General features: G+C 41.7%; 1 non-coding gene across 1 annotated transcript in view; it reads left to right on the top strand.

Annotated features, from left to right (window-relative positions):
- Positions 1–11,418, top strand: part of LOC128698198 (BAG domain-containing protein starvin) — a 23,163-nt gene extending 11,745 nt beyond the window's left edge. The window contains exons 2-3 of the transcript XR_011391487.1: positions 155–366; positions 9,940–11,418. This is a non-coding gene — a transcript (BAG domain-containing protein starvin). The remainder of the gene's footprint in view (positions 1–154; positions 367–9,939) is intronic.
- The last annotated feature ends 1,082 nt before the right edge of the window (positions 11,419–12,500 follow it).

The following is a 12,500-nucleotide window of genomic DNA, read 5'->3' as shown; positions in this document are numbered from 1 at the left end:
TTATTATAAATAATGCTGGACGAGTGCTGCCTTATACTTAAGTCTTTAAAACTGTAAATTTCCTGTTTGCAAATATCAAAAGCTGTTGACACTTCATTCTTCTATTCTACCACTTGCTGACTCGTGTTCCACTTGACACTTAAACCGGGTGTAGTTTAAAGTGACGCGTAAGATCTCAGTGGCATAATACCAGACACACGATTTGTCAACGTATACAAGAATAGATAAATGCCAGCATTGTGAAGAGTGGTGTAAGCAAGGAGTGCACAAGGACACCCACCACACTAACATAACACAACGTCAGGCTCGGCTATGTGGCCTTCACACATTGCCCGGCCCCTCAAGCGGGCTCCCATCAAAAGATCGGTAGGTCAACTGACCTCTAACACAGTGATTACCATATGCTTGTCAAATGATGTTTGATTTTTGAGTAGATGTTTCTTAATGATGAGTGAAATGTCAAGAACGTGCAGTAGATATCTTGTGTATTTTTTTTTTTAATAAATATGCATCTGTTATTAATATTTGTATTTTTGCTTCGTTTTTTTTTTTGCATATATTTACATTTATTCTAAAAGTAATTTTGGTTTATAATGAGTATTCATTTATTAATTTGATGGTCTTAGTGATGATTTAAAATTATCTGAAAACAGTTCTTTTCGCTACCTTCTCTCCTCCATATTCTTGTTAGGTATTTACTTATCTATAGTGTAAAAACAAATGCTAATTATTAATGGTAAATGTTGTAATCAGCAAACGGGCGACTTTAAAGACCTCGGAGCCCGTGGGAACATGACTGGGAACACTTATGTACACACACACTCAGGCCACTGAGTGGTCAACCAGGTCTCTCACTGCCGCAAGGCTGCCGGAACGGTACGGTATTTTTTTTTTTTCTTGTACCTGTCAGAAATACCCTACCGTAATTTTGTATAAAATGCGTGCTAAAGGGATAACTGACAAAGTGGGGAAGTGGATCTTCAACTTTCTAACCAATCGAACACAGAGTAGTGGTAAACAGTTAAATCAGAAGCTGCCGTAGTGAAAAACTGTTCCACAGGGCACAGTACTCTCCCCCATCCTGTTCCTCATCATCATATCTCAAACATACACAGAGATGGAATCCACAGCACCGTGTCATCGTTTGCAGACGATACTACGTTATGGAAAACTGGAGTAGATAATAATTAGAACTGAGTATACCACAAACTCAAATAATACAATAGAGCAAAAAAATAATGTGAGGGAAATGGGAGTGCCACCTAGAAAATAGTAGGGTGGATCATGAGAACATTCAAAACAAGATATGCGAAGCCAATGATCCTTTTCAAATCACTTTTTCTTTCTAGGCTGGAATTTTGCTGTACTTTTAACATCTCCGTTCAAAGCAGGTGAAACTGCAGATCTAGAGTACGTACAGAGAACCTTTACTACACATATAGGTTCCACCAAACACCTTAATTACTGGGAACGCTTGGAAGCACTTGACATGTACTCGCTGGAACGCAGGCAAGAGATGTCATATTCTACACTTGGAAAATCCTAGAAGGAATGGTCCCAAATCACTCCCTACGAAAGTAAAAGACTGGGCAGGCGGTGCAAAATACCCCCAAAGAAAAGTAGGGGCGCCGTTGGTACACTAAGAGAAAACACAAGTGTCCGGGGCCCAAGACTGTTCAACAGCCTCACACCAGGCATGTGGGGAATTACCAATAGATCCCTGGCTACCTTTAAGAGCTGGACAAATACCTAAAGTCAGTGCCGGATCAGTCGGGCTGTGGTTCGTACGTTGGACTACGTGCGACCAGCAGTAACAGCCTAGTTAAACAGGCCCTGCTCCACCGGGAGACCTGGTCATGGACCGGGCCACGGGAGCGTTGATCCCCGGAATATCCTCCTGGCACCGTACCATTCTACCAATCTTTCCCATAGTCCGTACAGGACCAACGGCTAACTAATGAATGGGTCATAATAAAATAACTGTCAAGTGTTCTACTTTGATGAATGCAACAAAACAAAGATCAAACTTTAGGCCCGTCTCGATTCCTGCATAACTGTAAATGTATTGATAATTCTTTAAATAAACAAAGGATAATTGTAATAATTATTGTTGTGCTTACTGTGGTACCTAAGAGGAGGCAAAACTTGGTTATATCTCGTCGGTTCTCTGAACCATTTATCTAATAGTTGGTTATATCTTACCTTGACACCATCCGTCAAGGCAGTCTCTAAGAGGACTAAGCTCGGGCGTGGTGCTTAGGGTTGTCTAGATTTGTTACGTCACGAAACTAACTGGGCTAGGAAGCCTGCTGCATAATACACTTGGGCTGTTGCTAATGTGTGGGCCAGCGGGCCGCCAACTGCAACGGTCTGGTTGACCAGGCAAGCACCAGATGAGCCTGGCCCATGGCTGGGCTTCTAGAGTAGAAAAACTCTGTATTCATCAAAGGTATTGTATACATCTCAAAGGTAGGTATATCACCAGTATCAAGTTAATTTTTTGTTGGCGAGGGACACAGAATGCTTTTTGTAATTCAGTCTCGGTAACACATGTTAGCTTTGAGATGCGCTAAACCCGTGGGGGGTCATCAGCTCAAGTGATAGTGGAGGCTTGATCCTCAGTCAGATAGTCATGGATATAACCTTAATCTTCTTGGGCTGATTGGTCTGCACTAGTTTAGCGTTCCATAAAGGAGTAGAGGAACTAAAAAAATAATCTTCAGTCATAGGCATTAAACTGTCGTGCACATTGCATTCCAACTTATATATTCTATAAACAGACAGTTTAATTAGTAACCCCTGTTTTGCCCTGGGTTGCATTTCGAATATTTTGTCTTGATTAGTGCTGCCATCTGTCTGCCCTCTGCCTACCTCGAAGAGAGTCCTTGTCCTGCGACCTCCACCTTTTGACCGTTGACCGAGCACACAGGACACCCTGGACCCGCAGGTTGTCACTGGAAGTGACACAACCAGTTGTACTTATTTAACAGTACATCCCCACTACTTGACTGCTGTATCCTCGTATCTTAAGCTTAGATAATCCCAGAACCGACTCCTCGCCCTCATGAGCTCTAAATAGCCTAGACAAGAATGCAACCTGCCGCTACTGAAAACCTGACCAGATGCGCACGAATTATAAATTATTGACAAAGGAATTAAAGTTAAATTATTGAAGAGTCCTCTCAAGGTCCTCCAGGGACATCTTGCAACATAAAGTTGAAAGCATGGCTGAACGTGCATTAAATTAATATTTAACCAACAAATTTTAGATAAATCGTTAGACTAAGTTTTTTTTTAAAGATCGTTGTAAAGTAAATTAGTATGTACACTACCATCCTAGTGAGTACCTACTCTAGGTACATTAATGTGTACATTACCATCCTAGTGAATGTACCTAGGTATACTCGCATAAGGTACAGTCTTGTGCCTTGATGATTCACTGTTGTGAAGGCGCCGAGTATATTTTTATTTTATTGTTTATTTGATTTACCGTTAATGGAAGGAAGATTCATGTTGAGGCAGGTGCTTGGAGTGGGTCGTGAGACGGAGGTCGTGCAGGGGTCATGGAGAGGAGGGGTGGGGCCCAGGGGTCGTGGCTGGGTAGTAGGGGCGGGGGAGCTTCATGGAGAGGGTCGTGATAAGGTGTGACATGTTTATTTCAGGGTTACCTTGCAGTTTTAAACCCGCCAACTCTCACACACCCCAGACAAGCCTCGTCCTCGGCAAGTTTTTCCGGTTAACAGGTTTCTGTTTCACGCTTGCGTGACAGGCAGTACCTCCCTGGATGGTTGCTCTGTCTCCTACCTGAACATCAAACATTCGTCACCATTTTTAACTATTATATAACATGAATATAGGAGCACTGAAATGGACTCATTAACCCACGCTGTGTCGTGTTGATAAAAATGGCACTAGTAAAAATGTTATGTGAAGTACAGGAAAAATTAGCACCATAACCTAACCAGCATACATAGCTAACTTAACTGAACCTAACTAGTTTACATAGCTAACTTTAACCAGTTAGCATCATCCATCCATTCTGCATGAAACTTTATGCCTGCCCAAAATTAACTAATAATTTTTCTTACGTTTTTCTTGGGTTATTTTTACCTGTGCAGTTCTGACCATTCACTGGTATAGCAGGTCCTAGTGTCGCCCAGTCATTCTCACTCGCGTATTTGTCTAATCTATTTTTGAAGCTACCCAGGAAGCTGGCTTCATTGACACTCTTTGCCAGTTTCTTACATTGATCCTAGACTATTTCTAAGCGGATTTTTCATTCTAATTCAAAATTTCTTTATTACGTCCCGGCTAGTTGTTTTGATTGGATATCTACCTAAAGCTAATGATCATTAAAAACGAGGTTTTTCACTTACGCCTTGACCCCAGCATGTTCAAGGAGGTTGTTCCGGGGGTCAACGCCACCCGCGCCCTAGTCCTTGACCAGGCCTCTCAATAGATCAGGACCTGATCAAACAGGCTGTTACTGCTAGCCGCACGCAATCCAACGTACGAATCACAGCCCTGCTAGTCGAGCACTAACTTTAAGTGTGTGTCTAGTTCCCTAATGAAAACAGCCAGGAGTGTATTGGTAATTCCTCTTATGTATGATGGGATGATGCTTAAACAGTCTTGGGCCTCTTGACAGTTTTCTTAGTGCACTCGTGGCGCACTGCATTACAATTGAGGGTATGTTACACAGTCTGCCAAGTCTTTTGCTCTCCAAGCGAGTGATTTCTATGTGCAGACTTGGGACCAGTCCTTGTAGGATTATTCTGGTATAAATTATGTTGCATCTTGCGTTCCAAGGAATACAAACTTTCTCAGTGCAGTGAAGGTTCTCAGTTCATTCTCTAGATCTGCAATTTCGACTGCCTTGACTTAGGTTGTTATTATACAGCGGTATGCCAACCTACAGAGAATAAATAATATAAAAAAGGATCATTGGCATGGCATCCTTGGTTTTCAAGGTTCTCATTATCTGTCCTATTGAATTTCCTCTTAGAGTACCTACCTGTGGTGGTTATGTGGACCAGTGAGCCGCCAGTAACAACAGCCTGGTTGACCAGGCAAGTACCAGACAAGCCTGGCCCATGACCGGGCTGCGAGAGGAGCAGAACTCGAAACCTATGGATGGTAACGATACTGCATGGGCGAAACTTAGTCAGTGTCACAATTCTGCGTTTATTTCTACCATTTTGGTTTCATTTATTTGCATAGCATTTTCATAAGAACATAAGAAAGGAGGAACACTGCAGCAGGCCTGTTGGCCCATACTAGGCAGGTCCTTCACAATCCTTCCCACTAACAAAATATTTGCCCAACGCAATTTTCAATGCTACCCAAGAAATAAGCTTTGATAATTCTATTTACCCATGTGCAAGTCCCACTGTGTGTGTGAGACTGTGTGACGGTTGTGGGTCGCATCCCCCCAGGATGCGACCCACAACCGTCGACCACAACACAGCTGCCGTCTCCTACGCACCAAGAGGAATTAGCGTTCATATTTAAACCTTTCCTGTGTTTTCCCCTTGGCTACAGCGTTGCCAGATGTATTGCGACTTTTTTTAAATCTTATTTCTGCTTAAATATAAGTTTTTAAAGGTTTATGTAACCTAAATTGACTTAAAAAGCTTCCTTCTCAAAATCGTTTTCTTTAAGCTGAATTTGAGTAAAATTTCAAAACCTGACGTGTTTTTTTTTTAATGAGAATATTTATGGGCAGAGGTGTAAGAAAACACTTAAACGTCTTAGTGACTCGAACCCGAGACTGTGTCGTTGAGCCGAGTTCTCTTACCAGCCTGGTGTCACCCAGCAAATGTTAGTGACAGGTGTGTTATGCAACACTAGTGAGAGGTAGGAGGAAGAGGGAAGGAAGGATAAAGGTTGGGGTTGAGGGAAGAATGGAGAGCTGAATCTCTTACGTCAGACAAGTGAGAGGGATGAGGGTGAGGGACAGCTAGACATGCTACCTCATGGAAGGAGTGAGGTAACGAAGGAATGAGGGGAGGGGAGAACAGAGCGGGTGGAGGGGTGGAAGGTCACGAGACGATACATGCACAATGCTGAAATTAAAAAAAAAAGTGGGTAAATAGTTCTTGTCCTATTAAGAAGCTAAACAGTTTTGAAAAGTAGGTACTCAACACTCTTGTAGAAGACCACTGACATATCCCAACACTGGTACTGAGGCTGCCCCCGCAACACTGAGGCTGCCCCCGCAGCATTACATCAGCACTGTTGTACCAACTGCAGCAAGTGGAACTCTCACACTTGGGTTATGTAGCATGCAACAAAGGTCTAACCTGTGTTCCATGCAGAAAGAGACTATAAAAAAAATACTATAAAAACTTAACTATCATGTCTGCTTAAAAAAAAAAAATGAGGCTGAAAGATAATTTTTTTTTTACTTTAGTTTTATTGTCTGCTAGCGAGTTTCTTTAACACAGTTGAATTTACATATTGAGCTGCTTCCCTACCTCGGCTCATTTACAAGCTAGGAGCTATCATACCTGAGGTTATTTACAGGCTAGGAGCTGTTTTCTTGCCTCGTCTTATTTGCAGCTGTTATGTCAGAATACAAGGATTATACGCGAAACGTAGGAATAATTACAGCAGATGAATTGAACACAATACAAATTCAGCAAAGCCTAAGAAAGGTACAGGCTGGATTGAGAACTTTCAAAACGACAGCAGCAGCTCCAATGCTGGTATTTTTTTTTTCAGTTCGCTTATGCTCTCACAGCTTGAATATTTTTCTGTGCTCAGAGCACGTTTCAGGGCAGGAGAGCTATCAAAGCTGGAAAATGTACACAGGTGTCTTGTACTACTCGCATAGATTGTTAAACTTTTAAATTATTGGGAATCCCTCAAGGCACTTGGATTATTTTTTCTGGAACCAGGAAGAGAGAGATACTTGGCATTATACACGAAAGATACTAAAATGATTGGTTCTTAACCTGCGCACTGCTGTAACAACCTACCTGGAGTGAAAGACATGGGAAAAAGTTTGGATTGAAAATAAGGAATAGCATGGAGACAGTGGGTAAAATTAGATAATACTGTGAACATTCGTGGTCAGACGTAACACACCTGAAAGTGTCAAACATTGCCGGAACTTAGTTTTCCAGAAACTTGACAGCTTCCTACTACCAGTGCCGGATCAGCCAAGCTGTGACGGCTATTTGGGTCACTAGCTCCAAAAGCCTGATCATTCAGTCAACCTGGCCTGAGGCCGGGTTGCCGGGGTAGACAAGACCTTCCAACCGAACATGTGTATCTACCTTATCTATACAATTTGTCGGTTTTCTAAACCATTTATACAAGTTGATAATTAAGACACTTGTACAACATTTGATATTCTTTATTCTGGAAACTTTTCGCCACCCGGTGGCTTCTTCAGTCCAATACAGAATAAAACGGTGGAAGATGAAGAGTGTGAGGTAACCAGTTCTTCAGCCCAGCAGCTGTTGTCTTGCCTCTGCTCAGACTAGCGTCTATTATTCTGGCTCATCTCAGCTTAGCAGCTGTTATCCTACTTCAGATCATTTCTCAGTTGAGCTCTATCTTAAGTTATAATCTGACTCATTGGAGGGTTGGTCCTATTATGGCGCTGAGGCGCTCCTCTGCCTTAGCGCTCCACCCAGAGAAAAAATATATTATCATAAGATATGCATTTTTAAGGAGGGTCAGGTCTTCTACGTCTCGAGGAACTTCGACGTCGGGAGCAAGTCTGCTCAAGAGAAATGGGCTCATCTTTGATTGACTGTTGATCGGTACTGCAGTAGGTCCACTGGCATGGTTATGGTAGGCAGAGCCTACTCCAGGTCAACCATTCTCACTCTTAAAGTTATCCGAAGAGGTGGCTTCAATGACCTTTAGAAGTTTGTTCCGCTCTTCGCATGACTTCGGTTGAATATTTTTCACTTTCATGTAAGCTTAGACATTTGACTAAAGACGCACTTTTCTCACTAAGACCTGGCTGGAGACCAGGTATGGCGATACAGTCCTAAGTAGATAAGTCACTTACAGTTAAGGCATTTACTGAGAAAGTTGAGTCACGAGTGACTTTTTTTCAGTCCTAATAGAGAAGCCACTTATAACAAAACGCTTCACTTTGTCTTGAATTTAACATCAGTGCCTTTATCTCCATCAGACTTGTATTAATTCTTAGTATGACCGCTTGTCTGTGTTTGCATAATGATAAAACAAGTGGACAATATTAGGCCGCTTGCATATGTATGCAGGCACTCCACGCTAGGCTGATGAACCTTGGGTTCAAGACAATTATAAACTTCCCTCCCACCTTGTATGTCCAGTCACAACCTGTTATCTTACTACTACAATTTTCTTAGATTTTTCAACGTGAGTTTCTGAACATTCTCTGTTAACTTAGCGCTAAGTTACGTTGTTATAGTAAGGTAGGCTGCATGGTAGCATCCCTGCTGGTGATTTATTAACAATAATGGGGAAAATGTAGTTGTGGATGGCATAGTGTTACACCCACTAGCTGTGGATGACACTTGTGTAAAGTTCAGCCACTTAGGTAACCGGACACGTGTGCAACCAAGATATTTACTGTTTAGCTCAGCAGGAGCCTGTTCAAACTCCCGGTGAGCGAAATGTAGGCACGGTAAATGTCTTATTAGTTGCAAATATGTCAGTTTTACTTGCATAGCAGTTGGTCTACTCGCATTTAGTTTACGCCTAATTAGTCTACTTTGCATTATGTCTACTCGTAATGATTATTACTCCCATTCGATGTACTAATTATGTGTGAATGATGCATGTCAAATATTAACTACAAATGACATTAAAAAATGGACCCTAGCATATAATTATGGCTAGTGTTTGCATTCTTGGGAAGCGGCCTAAACTTCGGCTTAAGAGTATTGTAAAGTTGAACGCTTCCTTGTATGTATGTCTTGACGTATGACGACTCTTGTTGCAGAACATATTGGGATAGCATTTAGCTTTTTGTATTAAGTGATCCCTGCCGTTCTGTTGCTCCAAACAAACACATTAGGGATGGAAATATAAACACATGTGCAGTATAATGTGATCCTTTATTGACTACGTTTCGCCCACACAGTGGGCTTTTTCAAGTCACAAACAGATCTGTTTGTGACTTGAAAAAGCCCACTGTGTGGGCGAAACGTAGTCAATAAAGGATCACATTATACTGCATATGTGTTTATATTTCCATTGTGTCGGTATTTTATACCATTTATTTCCTCATTAGGTATCATAAAACGCCTAGGGAAATGGGAGGCAATCAAGTTAGATGCAAGAAAAGGTAAGTAAAGTCTAATTCTTAGTGTCAGGAACCCCTTACCGTCAATGCAGCTCCCTTGAGGGAGGGAGGCAGGTACAGTTAGTGGTCTCGGCTGAACTAAATTTGTCAGAGTAGTGTACCGCTTTTACAAAATACGTGAACAAGTTTCCCTATACTTATTTGACATTGCAGAACAAGCCACATGGGATGGAAATCTTTAGCTCTAGATCCTTCGCACTCTCGTGTGTCGTCAGGAGCTGTGTGCAATGTTGCGATACTATCAACAGATAGGAGAAATTCTCTGAAGTGAGGTATCAGCAGCGGCCTTGTCACAGTGTGATTATTTTATATAATTACCTAATATGTAGCACTTTATCGTGCTCAGTTTCATCTTAAAATTTTTGTTCTCACCATGTTTCCCTAATACCATCTCTTGTCACCTCGTTTCTCTCATGTCAACTCGTGTCCTCACTTTGTTTTTTATTCGCTGTAATTTTTACTTTTTGTTTTCCATTTCGTTTCCTACTTCCATTTTCATTGATAGGATAATTGTACTTAACACTGTAGTCTTGCGAGGCTGAGAAATATTGCCACCATAAATCATAATAAATGTGTAAACACAAATCCAAATGGCTAACATAAACATGTAATGATATTAAATTCCGCAGCCTGCATGAACTGGATCATTGTTGACAAGAGCAGATCAGCCAGACTGATAAGTGGGCCAGCGGGCCAGCTGGCCACAAACAGCAACAGCCTGGCCACAAGCTGGGTTGCGAGAGCAGAGTTCTTGAAACTGGTTACAGGTCTGTCACAGCACTTCAAGCTGTGTTATTTTGACATCTTGTTGCTAAAAGTGTACCCCAAGAAGCACATCACTAGTAACCCCTTGCAGCGCTGCCTAACTCATACGTGTCTAGCACTTTAGTACAATAACCAATATTCCTTTGCTTCAGCTAATCGCAAAGGCAATCAGCATAGAGAAAATCCTTGCCAGTATATACCTTAGCCAGTATCACAAATTATATACACAAATGGCAATACAGTCCACTGGCAAGGCTGCATCACCTCTGGTTGCCACTTCAGATTTGAACTCTAAGAACCGGGTTAAGCTAGGCATAATAATTTATGATTAGGCTTCTCCATTTCACACTGAACTCTTTGGCAGTTCATATACTTGTGATGATCTCGACTCCTTGCCATTCCCTGATTCTGCTATCAGTGAATGGCTGGACACTCATTCGAACCGCATCTAATCTCCTTGAAGAGTTCGAGAATTAACGCCCCTCGACCCGCTCCCATACTTGGCCTCCTGGTGGATGGCCTGATTAATTAACCAGGTTGTTGCTGCTAGCCATCTTGAAGACAACCAGGAGTTATTGGCAACTCCCCTCATGTGTTCAATTCTTTGTCCCTTCACACTGAATACTTACGGTACCTCTGCTTTTCATGGTTGGTGTTTTGCTAAGTTTCCCAAGCCTCTTGCTTTCATAGGAAATAATTTCTGTGCGCAGATTTAAAACCAGTCCTAAAATTTCCAGGTAGATTATGATGCATCTTTTCTCGAAGGCGTTTCGAGTGATATTGTTCGAGGGACTTCAAGTATTCCTTAGTGGAAAAGATACAAAACTGAAGTGGAAGGAATTTATGCAAAATTGTACTGCATTTCATCTCGCATTGACACTTTTTTCCTCTTTGATAGTCTTTGTAAATCTGCTGAGTTTGCTAGAAGCCCTTAGAAATAACAGAAAAATTACAAATTTGAAAGCATTTAGAAACAGTGTAGATCTGGAACTCGTCATAACGTGAACGTTATAAGCCCATTTACGGATAATCTTGCAATGCAAACAGACTGAAGGATACAGTGTGATAGTGTAATGAACATGAGTCGTCGGAAACAGAGGAAACCACTTAGAGACGAATAAAAATAATGAAGAGGATGTTTTGTATCTCTCGTTCAAGTACTGCTGAAGAGTACTTCAGAGGTCGAAGTATTCAGCCCATCATTTTTAAGTGGGGTTTTCCGTGCCTACTGACTGATGCCGAAGACTGGCTTAGGCTAGGTTACACCTGCTACGGCCAGTTGGCATAAACATGGTTAAACCAAATGTAAAGTAATCAGTCGGCATTATGGTAATTTTCTTTGAGCCGTATGTACATATTTGCCTATTATTGTTAATATAGAGAGTAATAATGGAACCTGTTGTGAAGGAATCTTGTTAATGAAAATGCAATACCAGAAATTCTGAATGCATAATTTAAATTTGCTGGCAACAAGGAGAGTATATTTGTACAAATGTCAGTACAGCATTACACATGTAACAGTGAGTGTAACTCTGTTTACTCTCCATAAAATGGATACGAAGCTCACTATAAACTATCCTCTATGCCACCACTCATACTAAGTCCCTCCACCACCACTACCACCACCACCATTATTCCTCAGAATTACCACCACCATTTCCCCCTCCATTTACCTCACCACCACCATCCTCCCCACTTCCCTCACCACCACCCATCCCCACCTCTTAGCCCACCTGAAGGACGTTCACCCCTGCAGTCCAAACCTTCCCCCCTCCTTATTACGTCCACCTTCCCCACCACTTTCCCTCTCCCTCCTTTCTTCAAGGCGGTGCCTAGTGGTACCAATTAGCTCACTGGTGAGAGCATTACTCTCTCAATCACGAGGTCCTGGGTTCGATTCCCTGGCATGGAGAAAAATTTGGACAAGTTTCCTTATACCCCTGCCCACCAAGCAGTAAGAACAGGCACCTTTGTATTAGCAGACTATTGTGCGTCATATCCAGAAAAAATGTTAGAAACCTCCAGCCCTACTGGAATGTTTTATCCTGTGTAAGGAAATGATGCAGTGTTATGCAATAATTTATTAGCAAAATTTCGTCCACCCAATGGACTTTTATCAAGTCACAGATCTGTGACTTGATAAAGCTGCATGAGCGAGATGTTGACGACAAAGGGTTGTATTATACTGCACTTCTCCTTTCCCATCGTTTCAGTATTTTATATTTCGTTCCCTATGGGTTTATCTTTTCACCCTCCCACCTGATTATAGTAGTAGTCCATCACCTTCTAGGCCACCTGTACCAGTGTACTTGGATCAGGATGTAAAATCTGGCTCATCCACCCATGTTACCTTTGCTGTAATTCTATTTTTATATTACTGCAATGTTTATTTACTAATTTAATATGTTGCTATTACAAATGCATT

Source organism: Cherax quadricarinatus, unplaced genomic scaffold (assembly GCF_038502225.1).
Source record: "Cherax quadricarinatus isolate ZL_2023a unplaced genomic scaffold, ASM3850222v1 Contig2690, whole genome shotgun sequence".
NCBI classification, from domain to species: Eukaryota; Metazoa; Arthropoda; class Malacostraca; order Decapoda; family Parastacidae; genus Cherax; species Cherax quadricarinatus.
This window is presented reverse-complemented; position numbering and strand designations above follow the sequence as displayed.